Genomic DNA, 10,289 nt, shown 5'->3' on the forward strand with positions numbered 1-10,289 from the left:
CTCTGATTAGACACAGAACCATAGATCTAGCAGCTCTGATTAAACTCAGAACCATAGATATAGCAACTCTGATTAGACCCAGAACCATAGATCTAGCAGCTCTGATTAGACCCAGAACCATAGATCTAGTTCTGATTAGACCCAGAACCATAGATATAGCAGCTCTGATTAGACCCAGAACCATAGATCTAGCAGCTCTGATTAGACCCAGAATCATAGATGTAGCAGCTCTGATTAGACCCAGAACCATAGATCTAGTTCTGATTAGACCCAGAACCATAGATCTAGTTCTGATTAGACCCAGAACCATAGATATAGCAGCTCTGATTAGACCCAGAACCATAGATATAGCAGCTCTGATTAGACCCAGAATCATAGATGTAGCAGCTCTGATTAGACCCAGAACCATAGATCTAGTTCTGATTAGACCCAGAACCATAGATCTAGTTCTGATTAGACCCAGAACCATAGATATAGCAGCTCTGATTAAACTCAGAACCATAGATATAGCAGCTCTGATTAGATCCAGAACCATAGATCTAGTTTTGATTAGACCTAGAACCATAGATATAGCAGCTCTGATTAGATCCAGAACCATAGATCTAGTTTTGATTAGACCCAGAACCATATATATAGCTCTGATTAGACCCAGAACCATAGATCTAGTTCTGATTAGACCCAGAACCATAGATCTAGTTCTGATTAGACCCAGAACCATAGATCTAGCTCTGATTAGACTCAGAACCATATATATAGCTCTGATTAGACTCAGAACCATAGATCTAGTTCTGATTAGACCCAGAACCATAGATCTAGCAGCTCTGATTAGACCCAGAACCATAGATACAGCAGTTCTGATTAGACCCAGAACCATAGATATAGCTCTGATTAGACCCAGAACCATAGATATAGCAGCTCTGATTAGACACAGAACCATAGATCTAGCTCTGATTAGACTCAGAACCATAGATATAGCTCTGATTAGACTCAGATCCATAGATCTAGCTCTGATTAGACTCAGAACCATATATATGGCTCTGATTAGACCCAGAACAATAGATCTAGCTCTGATTAGACTCAGAACCATAGATCTAGCTCTGATTAGACTCAGAACCATATATATGGCTCTGATTAGACCCAGAACAATAGATCTAGCTCTGATTAGACTCAGAACCATAGATCTAGCTCTGATTAGACCCAGAACCATAGATATAGCAGTTCTGATTAGACCCAGAACAATAGATACAGCAGTTCTGATTAGACCCAGAACCATATATCTAGCAGCTCTGATTAGACCCAGAACCATAGATCTAGCAGCTCTGATTAGACCCAGAACCATAGATATAGCAGTTCTGATTAGACCCAGAACCATAGATCTAGCAGCTCTGATTAGACCCAGAACCACAGATACAGCAGTTCTGATTAGACCCAGAACCATAGAAATAGCTCTGATTAGACCCAGAGCCATAGATCTAGTTCTGATTAGACCTAGAACCATAGATCTAGTTCTGATTAGACCTAGAACCATAGATCTAGTTCTGATTAGACCTAGAACCATAGATCTAGTTCTGATTAGACCTAGAACCATAGATCTAGTTCTGATTAGACCTAGAACCATAGATCTAGTTCTGATTAGACCTAGAACCATAGATCTAGTTCTGATTAGACCTAGAACCATAGATCTAGTTCTGATTAGACCTAGAACCATAGATCTAGTTCTGATTAGACCTAGAACCATAGATCTAGTTCTGATTAGACCTAGAACCATAGATCTAGTTCTGATTAGACCTAGAACCATAGATCTAGTTCTGATTAGACCTAGAACCATAGATCTAGCTCTGATTATACCCCCTCTCCTCAAACAGTGTTAGAACTATCAATTTGATATCATGGATGGTCAGTCCTTGCATCCATAGCTCTGTCTATGAATTTGAGAGTGTTTACAAATCTCCATCCCCATCCCTCAGCTTTTAACCAAAACAGTGGTGGGGTGGACACGTTATATATTATTGTTTCAACTGCAGATTGCCCCTTGACGGTCTGTTTAGATAAACACCTTGACGGGTTTAGATTGTGGCTCCACAGCAACACTCCAGTCAACGTGACTGCTTGGTGCTTATGCTGCCCAAATGGCCCCCTATACTTACCCCACATAGGACTCTGTTCAGAAGTAGTGCACTATATAGGGAATAGGGCTCTGGTCTATAGTAGTGTACTATATAGGGGATAGGGCTCTGGTCTATAGTAGTACCACTATATAGGGAATAGGACTCTGGTCTATAGTAGTACCACTATATAGGGAATATGGCTCTGGTCTATAATAGTACTAATATATAGGGAATAGGGCTCTGGTCTATAGTAGTGTACTATATAGGGAATAGGGCGCTGGTCTGTAGTAGTACCACTATATAGGGGATAATAGGGCTCTGGTCTATAGTAGTACCACTATATAGGGCTCTGGTCTACAGTAGTACACTATATAGGGGATAGGGCTCTCGTCTATAGTAGTACCACTATATAGGGCTCTGGTCTATAGTAGTACCACTATATAGGGAATAGGGCTCTGGTCTATAGTAGTACCACTATATAGGGAATAGTGCTCTGGTCTATAGTAGTACCACTATATAGGGAATAGGGCTCTGGTCTATAGTAGTACCACTATATAGGGAATAGGGCTCTGGTCTATAGTAGTACCACTATATAGGGAATAGGGCTCTGGTCTATAGTAGTACCACTATATAGGGAATAGGGCTCTGGTCTCAGCCCCAACCACTTAAATCCGTTGTGTTCACAGATAAAGCTCTGGTTTAATATTGTTTAGGAAAGGATCTTTTTAAATCTGATTGCCAAATAATAAGGTGATTTGTATTTTGCGATATGCCACTTATACACATGTGCTAGTTACTGAACATGTACCTGCAGACAGAGAACAGTGTTGTTTTCAGACTGTCTCTTCTGTAGATACCAAGTCCCGTGAGTCATGTAGAACTTGTATAAGCCTGTTTGGGGAACCTCGAGTTAGGGGCAGAACTTGTGTGTAGAGAGTGAACATACTTTAATTGGCAGTACAAGATATATATTTTAAGACACACAGCTTTGTCTGTTCATGTAGGTCTGGCTCAGAGAACGACTACTGTTGTCTAATGTCCTGTTTCATGTTGGTCTGGGTCATGTTCATATTGGTGCAAAACAGAAGAAAAAAACCCAGAGTGAAACAGTGAGGTTCAATAAGAAACGCTCATGTCAGTTTTTTCCCGTTGTGTTTCCTGATGAACACACCGCTGGTTTTGTTCTGTACTAATATATGTTGTATTAAAGGACAATAACACTGGTTTTGTTCTGTACTAATATATGTTGTATTAAAGGACAATAACACTGGTTTTGTTCTGTAGTAATATATGTTGTATTAAAGGACAATAACACTGGTTTTGTTCTGTAGTAATATATGTTGTATTAAAGGACAATAACACTGGTTTTGTTCTGTAGTAATATATGTTGTATTAAAGGACAATAACACTGGTTTTGTTCTGTACTAATATATGTTGTATTAAAGGACAATAACACTGGTTTTGTTCTGTAGTAATATATGTTGTATTAAAGGACAATAACACTGGTTTTGTTCTGTAGTAATATATGTTGTATTAAAGGACAATAACACTGGTTTTGTTCTGTAGTAATATATGTTGTATTAAAGGACAATAACACTGGTTTTGTTCTGTAGTAATATATGTTGTATTAAAGGACAATAACACTGGTTTTGTTCTGTAGTAATATATGTTGTATTAAAGGACAATAACACTGGTTTTGTTTTGTGGGACTCAAACATTCTTCCATGTGTATGTTTTTTTGCTGGACTGACTGAAGGATAATTCTTCAGTCTGGGATAATGTGACACAAGGAAAACGAATCAATCAGGACAATGTATCAGTATAATCCTCCCACTCAACAGGTATTTTATGTTCCAGCAGTGCATCAAAAAGGTACATTTTTAAAAAATGGTGATGTACTTCAGCTTTTGGGTCGTGGAAACTGGGCCGTTGCTTCTGCATCGAGGTAGAGAGAACATACTAGAAGCGTTCTTCAGAAAACAACAGAAGGTTTAGGACACTTTGTGTCACACGTTGGATCTGACGTGCTTTAAATAAATAAATAAAAAAGTTGTTTTGACACTTCTACAGAGATGTAGTTTTTTTTTTGGGGGGGGGGGGTATAGTATCAAATCTGATTTTAACTTTCTCTGAACACCAAGCCATTTGAATATCTCTTATATTAGAATAGAGGAAGTTTACTGTCTCTGCATCCAGGCACGTCTCTATCTTTCAGTGCGTTTGGGACCACGGTGGATTTGTCATCATGAACGGCATCAATGCTTTAGGAAATGTGATGACGTGTTATTGTTGGGGTCTATTTTAAATGTACATTGTGCCATAAAGGTAGACACATGCTGTATATGTATAGACAGAACAACAATAAATAAATAAATAAAATGAATATATTTTCTTTCCCCTGGCTGTTTTTCTTTGTGTGGTCTCGTTATGCCCAGGCGATGCTCTAACTTCTCAAGACTCAACAGTTCTTATCTCCAAGCTTGTCCTATTGTCTGTTATTCCTGTTTTGATTTAAACGTCATCTGTTTCTTTCTGAACACTCCACGTCGTTGTGCCCTGCTGAACACAGCCCTGTTGTGCCCTGCTGAACACAGCCCTGTTGTGCCCTGCTGAACACAGCCCTGTTGTGCCCTGCTGAACACAGCCCTGTTGTGCAGTAGTTCGCCTCCAGAGGGTGATGTTGTTATGTTTAGAGTTAATGTCTGGATGGGTCTCTCACCTCTTCTTCTCTGTGTAATGGTCAACACACTGTCTCTCTCTCTCTATTCCCTGTATAATGGTCAACACACTGTCTCTCTCTCTCACCTCTTCTTCTCTGTATAATGGTCCACACACTGTCTGTCTCTCTCTCTCTCTCACCTCTTCTTCTCTGTGTAATGGTCAACACACTGTCTCTCTCTCTCACCTCTTCTTCTCTGTATAATGGTCCACACACTGTCTCTCTCCCTCACCTCTTCTTCTCTGTATAATGGTCCACACACTGTCTCTCTCCCTCACCTCTTCTTCTCTGTATAATGGTCCACACACTGTCTCTCTCTCTCACCTCTTCTTCTCTGTGTAATGGTCCTCACACTGTCTCTCTCTCTCTCTCCTCTGTATAATGGTCAACACACTGTCTCTCTCTCTCTTCTCTGTATAATGGTCAACACACTGTCTCTCTCTCTCACCTCTTCTTCTCTGTATAATGGTCAACACACTGTCTGTCTCTCTCTCTCTCACCTCTTCTTCTCTGTGTAATGGTCAACACACTGTCTCTCTCTCTCACCTCTTCTTCTCTGTATAATGGTCAACGCACTGTCTCTCTCTCTCTCTCTCCTCTGTATAATGGTCAACACACTGTCTCTCTCTCTCTCTCTCACCTCTCTTCTCTGTGTAATGGTCAACACACTGTCTCTCTCTCTCTCACCTCTCTTCTCTGTGTAATGGTCAACACACTGTCTCTATCTCTCGCCTCTTCTCCTCTGTATAATGGTCAACACACTGTCTCCCTCCAGGGGTAATACAGTAATGACTCCCTCCAGGGGTAATACAGTAATGACTCCCTCCAGGGGTAATACAGTAATGACTCCCTCCAGGGGTAATACAATAATGACTCCCTCCAGCAACAGTCCAGGGGTAATACAGTAATGACTCCCTCCATGGGTAATACAGTAATGACTCCCTCCAGCAGCAGTCCAGGGGTAATACAGCAATGACTCCCTCCAGGGGTAATACAGTAATGACTCCCTCCAGGAGTAATACAGTAATGACTCCCTCCAGCAACAGTCCAGGGGTAATACAGTAATGACTCCCTCCAGGGGTAATACAGTAAAGACTCCCTACAGCAACAGTCCAGGGGTAACAGCAATGACTCCCTCCAGCAGCAGTCCAGGGGTAATACAGTAATGACTCCCTCCAGCAACAGTCCAGGGGTAATACAGTAATGACTCCCTCCAGGGGTAGTACAGAAATGACTCCCTCCAGCAGCAGTCCAGGGGTAATAAAGCAATGACTCCCTCCAGGGGTAATAAAGCATTGACTCCCTCCAGCAGCAGTCCAGGGGTAATAAAGCAATGACTCCCTCCAGGGGTAATACAGCAATGACTCCCTCCAGGGGTAATAAAGCATTGACTCCCTCCAGGGGTAATAAAGTAATGACTCCCTCCAGGGGTAATACAGTAATGATCCCTCCAGGGGTAATACAGTAATGACTCCTTCCAGGGGTAATACAGTAATGACTCCCTCCAGGGGTAATACAGTAATGACTCCCTCCAGGGGTAATAAAGTAATGACTCCCTCCAGGGGTAATACAGTAATGACTCCCTCCAGGGGTAATACATCAATGACTCCCTCCAGCAGCAGTCCAGGGGTAATACAGTAATGACTCCCTCCAGGGGTAATACAGCAATGACTCCCTCCAGCAGCAGTCCAGGGGTAATAAAGCAATGACTCCCTCCAGGGGTAATACAGTAATGACTCCCTCCAGGGGTAATACAGTAAAGACTCCCTACAGCAACAGTCCAGGGGTAACAGCAATGACTCCCTCCAGCAGCAGTCCAGGGGTAATACAGTAATGACTCCCTCCAGCAACAGTCCAGGGGTAATACAGTAATTACTCCCTCCAGGGGTAGTACAGAAATGACTCCCTCCAGCAGCAGTCCAGGGGTAATAAAGCAATGACTCCCTCCAGGGGTAATAAAGCATTGACTCCCTCCAGCAGCAGTCCAGGGGTAATAAAGCAATGACTCCCTCCAGGGGTAATACAGCAATGACTCCCTCCAGGGGTAATAAAGCATTGACTCCCTCCAGGGGTAATAAAGTAATGACTCCCTCCAGGGGTAATACAGTAATGATCCCTCCAGGGGTAATACAGTAATGACTCCTTCCAGGGGTAATACAGTAATGACTCCCTCCAGGGGTAATACAGTAATGACTCCCTCCAGGGGTAATAAAGTAATGACTCCCTCCAGGGGTAATACAGTAATGACTCCCTCCAGGGGTAATACATCAATGACTCCCTCCAGCAGCAGTCCAGGGGTAATACAGTAATGACTCCCTCCAGGGGTAATACAGCAATGACTCCCTCCAGCAGCAGTCCAGGGGTAATAAAGCAATGACTCCCTCCAGGGGTAATAAAGTAATGACTCCCTCCAGGGGTAATACAGTAATGACTCCCTCCAGAGGTAATACAGTAATACTCCCTCCAGGGGTAATACAGTAATGACTCCCTCCAGGGGTAATACAGTAATGACTCCCTCCAGGGGTAATACAATAATGACTCCCTCCATGGGTAATACAGTAATGACTCCCGCCAGCAACAGTCCAGGGGTAATACAGTAATGACTCCCTCCAGGGGTAATACAGTAATGACTCCCTCCATGGGTAATACAGTAATGACTCCCTCCAGGGGTAATACAGTAATGACTCCCTCCAGGGGTAATACAGTAATATCTCCCTCCAGGAGTCATACAGTAATGACTCCCTCCATGGGTAATACAGTAATGACTCCCTCCAGCAACAGTCCAGGGGTAATACAGTAATGACTCCCTCCAGGGGTAATACAGTAATGACTCCCTCCAGGGGTAATACAGTAATGACTCCCTCCATGGGTAATACAGTAATGACTCCCTCCAGGGGTAATACAGTAATGACTCCCTCCAGGGGTAATACATCAATGACTCCCTCCAGCAGCAGTCCAGGGGTAATACAGTAATGACTCCCTCCAGGGGTAATACAGCAATGACTCCCTCCAGCAGCAGTCCAGGGGTAATAAAGTAATGACTCCCTCCAGGGGTAATACAGTAATGACTCCCTCCAGAGGTAATACAGTAATACTCCCTCCAGGGGTAATACAGTAATGACTCCCTCCAGAGGTAATAAAGCAATGACTCCCTCCAGGGGTAATACAGTAATGACTCCCTCCAGGGGTAATACAGTAATGACTCCCTCCAGGGGTAATACAATAATGACTCCCTCCATGGGTAATACAGTAATGACTCCCTCCAGCAACAGTCCAGGGGTAATACAGTAATGACTCCCTCCAGGGGTAATACAGTAATCACTCCCTCCATGGGTAATACAGTAATGACTCCCTCCAGCAACAGTCCAGGGGTAATACAGTAATGACTCCCTCCAGGGGTAATACAGTAATGACTCCCTCCAGGAGTAATACAGTAATGACTCCCTCCATGGGTAATACAGTAATGACTCCCTCCATGGGTAATACAGTAATGACTCCCTCCAGCAACAGTCCAGGGGTAATACAGTAATGACTCCCTCCAGGGGTAATACAGTAATGACTCCCTCCAGGGGTAATACAGTAATGACTCCCTCCATGGGTAATACAGTAATGACTCCCTCCTCTGTATGTTTTATTACCTGTGTTTCCGGTACAGGAAAGGCCTCTTTCCTCACAAAGTAAAGTGTCCTGATGGAACTAAGAGAGAGTGTGTGTGTGTGTGTGTGTGTGTGTGTGTGTGTGTGTGTGTGTGTGTGTGTGTGTGTGTGTGTGTGTGTGTGTGTGTGTGTGTGTGTGTGTGTGTGTGTGTGTGTGTGTGTGCTGTTGGACCTACAGTCACTAATGGAAACGGGAGAGGTCAGAGGAAAGGGTTATCTTGTCTCCATCAAGGTTCTTCAAATGACATCACACACATTCTGCCCCAGTTCAGAGGTCATTGTTTCACCCATTCTGCCCCAGTTCAGAGGTCATTGTTTCACACATTCTGCCCCAGTTCAGAGGTCATTGTTTCACCCATTCTGCCCCAGTTCAGAGGTCATTGTTTCACACATTCTGCCCCAGTTCAGAGGTCATTGTGTGTCACAGTGTACTTATATTAGGAACCTTTAAAAATATATATTTGTACCACCTCCCTTTTTCTCCCCAATTCTGATATTGTCTTGTTGTAACTCCCCAACGAGCTAAGGCGAAGGTCAAGTCATACGTCCTCCGAAACATCACCCGCCAAATCACCTTCTTAACACCTGCCCGCTTAACCCGGAAACCAGCCGCACCAATGTGTTGGAGGAAACACTGTTCAACTGACAACCAAAGTCAGCCTGCAGGTGCCCGGCCCGCCACTAGGAGTTGCTAGAGGGCGATAAGCCAAGTAAAGCTCCGCCCCCTTGGCCAAACCCTTCCCTTATCCCAGACGACGCTGGGCCAATTGTGTGCTGCTCATTGGGACACTCGATCACGGTCGGTTGTGATACAGCCCGGGATCGAACTCGGGTCTGTAGTGACGCCTCTAGCGCAGTGCCTTAGACCGCTGCTCCACTCGGGAGGCCCCGGGACAATGTTTTTGTTTTATTCCCGGCATCACAACACTAGACTGTGTGGTAGTATGGTCGTGTTTCTGTTCATTAAGTCTCAACAGAAGTTCCCTAGTGGGAGAGCAGGGAGAGAAAGGCTGCGTCCTGATTCTCTCTTCACCCAAAGTATTAATTTGCACATTTTCTCGCATGGATTTAACAATCTGGAGTAGTGGGATTGAATACACCACGATCTCTGTAAAACATGGATTTAACAATCTGGAGTAGTGGGATTGAATACACCACGATCTCTGTAAAACATGGATTTAACAATCTGGAGTAGTGGGATTGAATACACCACGATCTCTGTAAAACATGGATTTAACAATGGCGGAAACTCCCTCCAGCCAATTCTTCCACCAATGCAATACTTTTAAATCAATGGCAGGAAGTTTGCAAGTGGAGAATCTGGAGTAGTGGGATTGAATACACCACGATCTCTGCCAGTACGATGCCGTCGAAAGTCACTGTCACTAGGAGGAGTAACACGTGGAATTCTAGAATGTCAGTAGAACTCTGTTTCTATGAGTAACACATGGAATTCTAGAATGTTAGTAGAACTCTGTTTCTATGAGTAACACATGGAATTCTAGAATGTTAGTAGAACTCTGTTTCTATGAGTAAGACAGAGAGGGCATAGAGGTCACTATGGGGGGGAAATGACTTAAGGCTGCATCCCAAATGGCAACCTATTCCCTATTTAGTGCACTAGTGTTGACCAGGGCCCATAGTGCTCTGGTCAAAAGTAGTGAACTATTCACTAGAGGGAATAGGGCACAATTTGGGACACTGCCAACAGTTGAAGTCGGAAGTTTACATACACCTTAGCCAAATACATTTTCACAATTCCTGACATTTAATCCTAGTACAAATTCCTTCTCTTACATCAGTTAG

General features: G+C 43.5%; 1 protein-coding gene across 1 annotated transcript in view; it reads left to right on the top strand.

Annotated features, from left to right (window-relative positions):
- LOC110526872 (tumor protein p53-inducible protein 11) overlaps positions 1-3,801 on the top strand; it is a 109,945-nt gene extending 106,144 nt beyond the window's left edge. The window contains exon 7 of the mRNA XM_090223262.1: positions 1-3,801. This exon is cut by the window's left edge and continues 1,756 nt beyond it. The gene's annotated coding sequence lies outside the window, so the exon portion shown is untranslated.
- The last annotated feature ends 6,488 nt before the right edge of the window (positions 3,802-10,289 follow it).

The sequence above is a fragment of the Oncorhynchus mykiss genome, chromosome 26 (genome assembly GCF_057628025.1).
Source record: "Oncorhynchus mykiss isolate SJ-2025 chromosome 26, ASM5762802v1, whole genome shotgun sequence".
Lineage (NCBI taxonomy): Eukaryota > Metazoa > Chordata > Actinopteri > Salmoniformes > Salmonidae > Oncorhynchus > Oncorhynchus mykiss.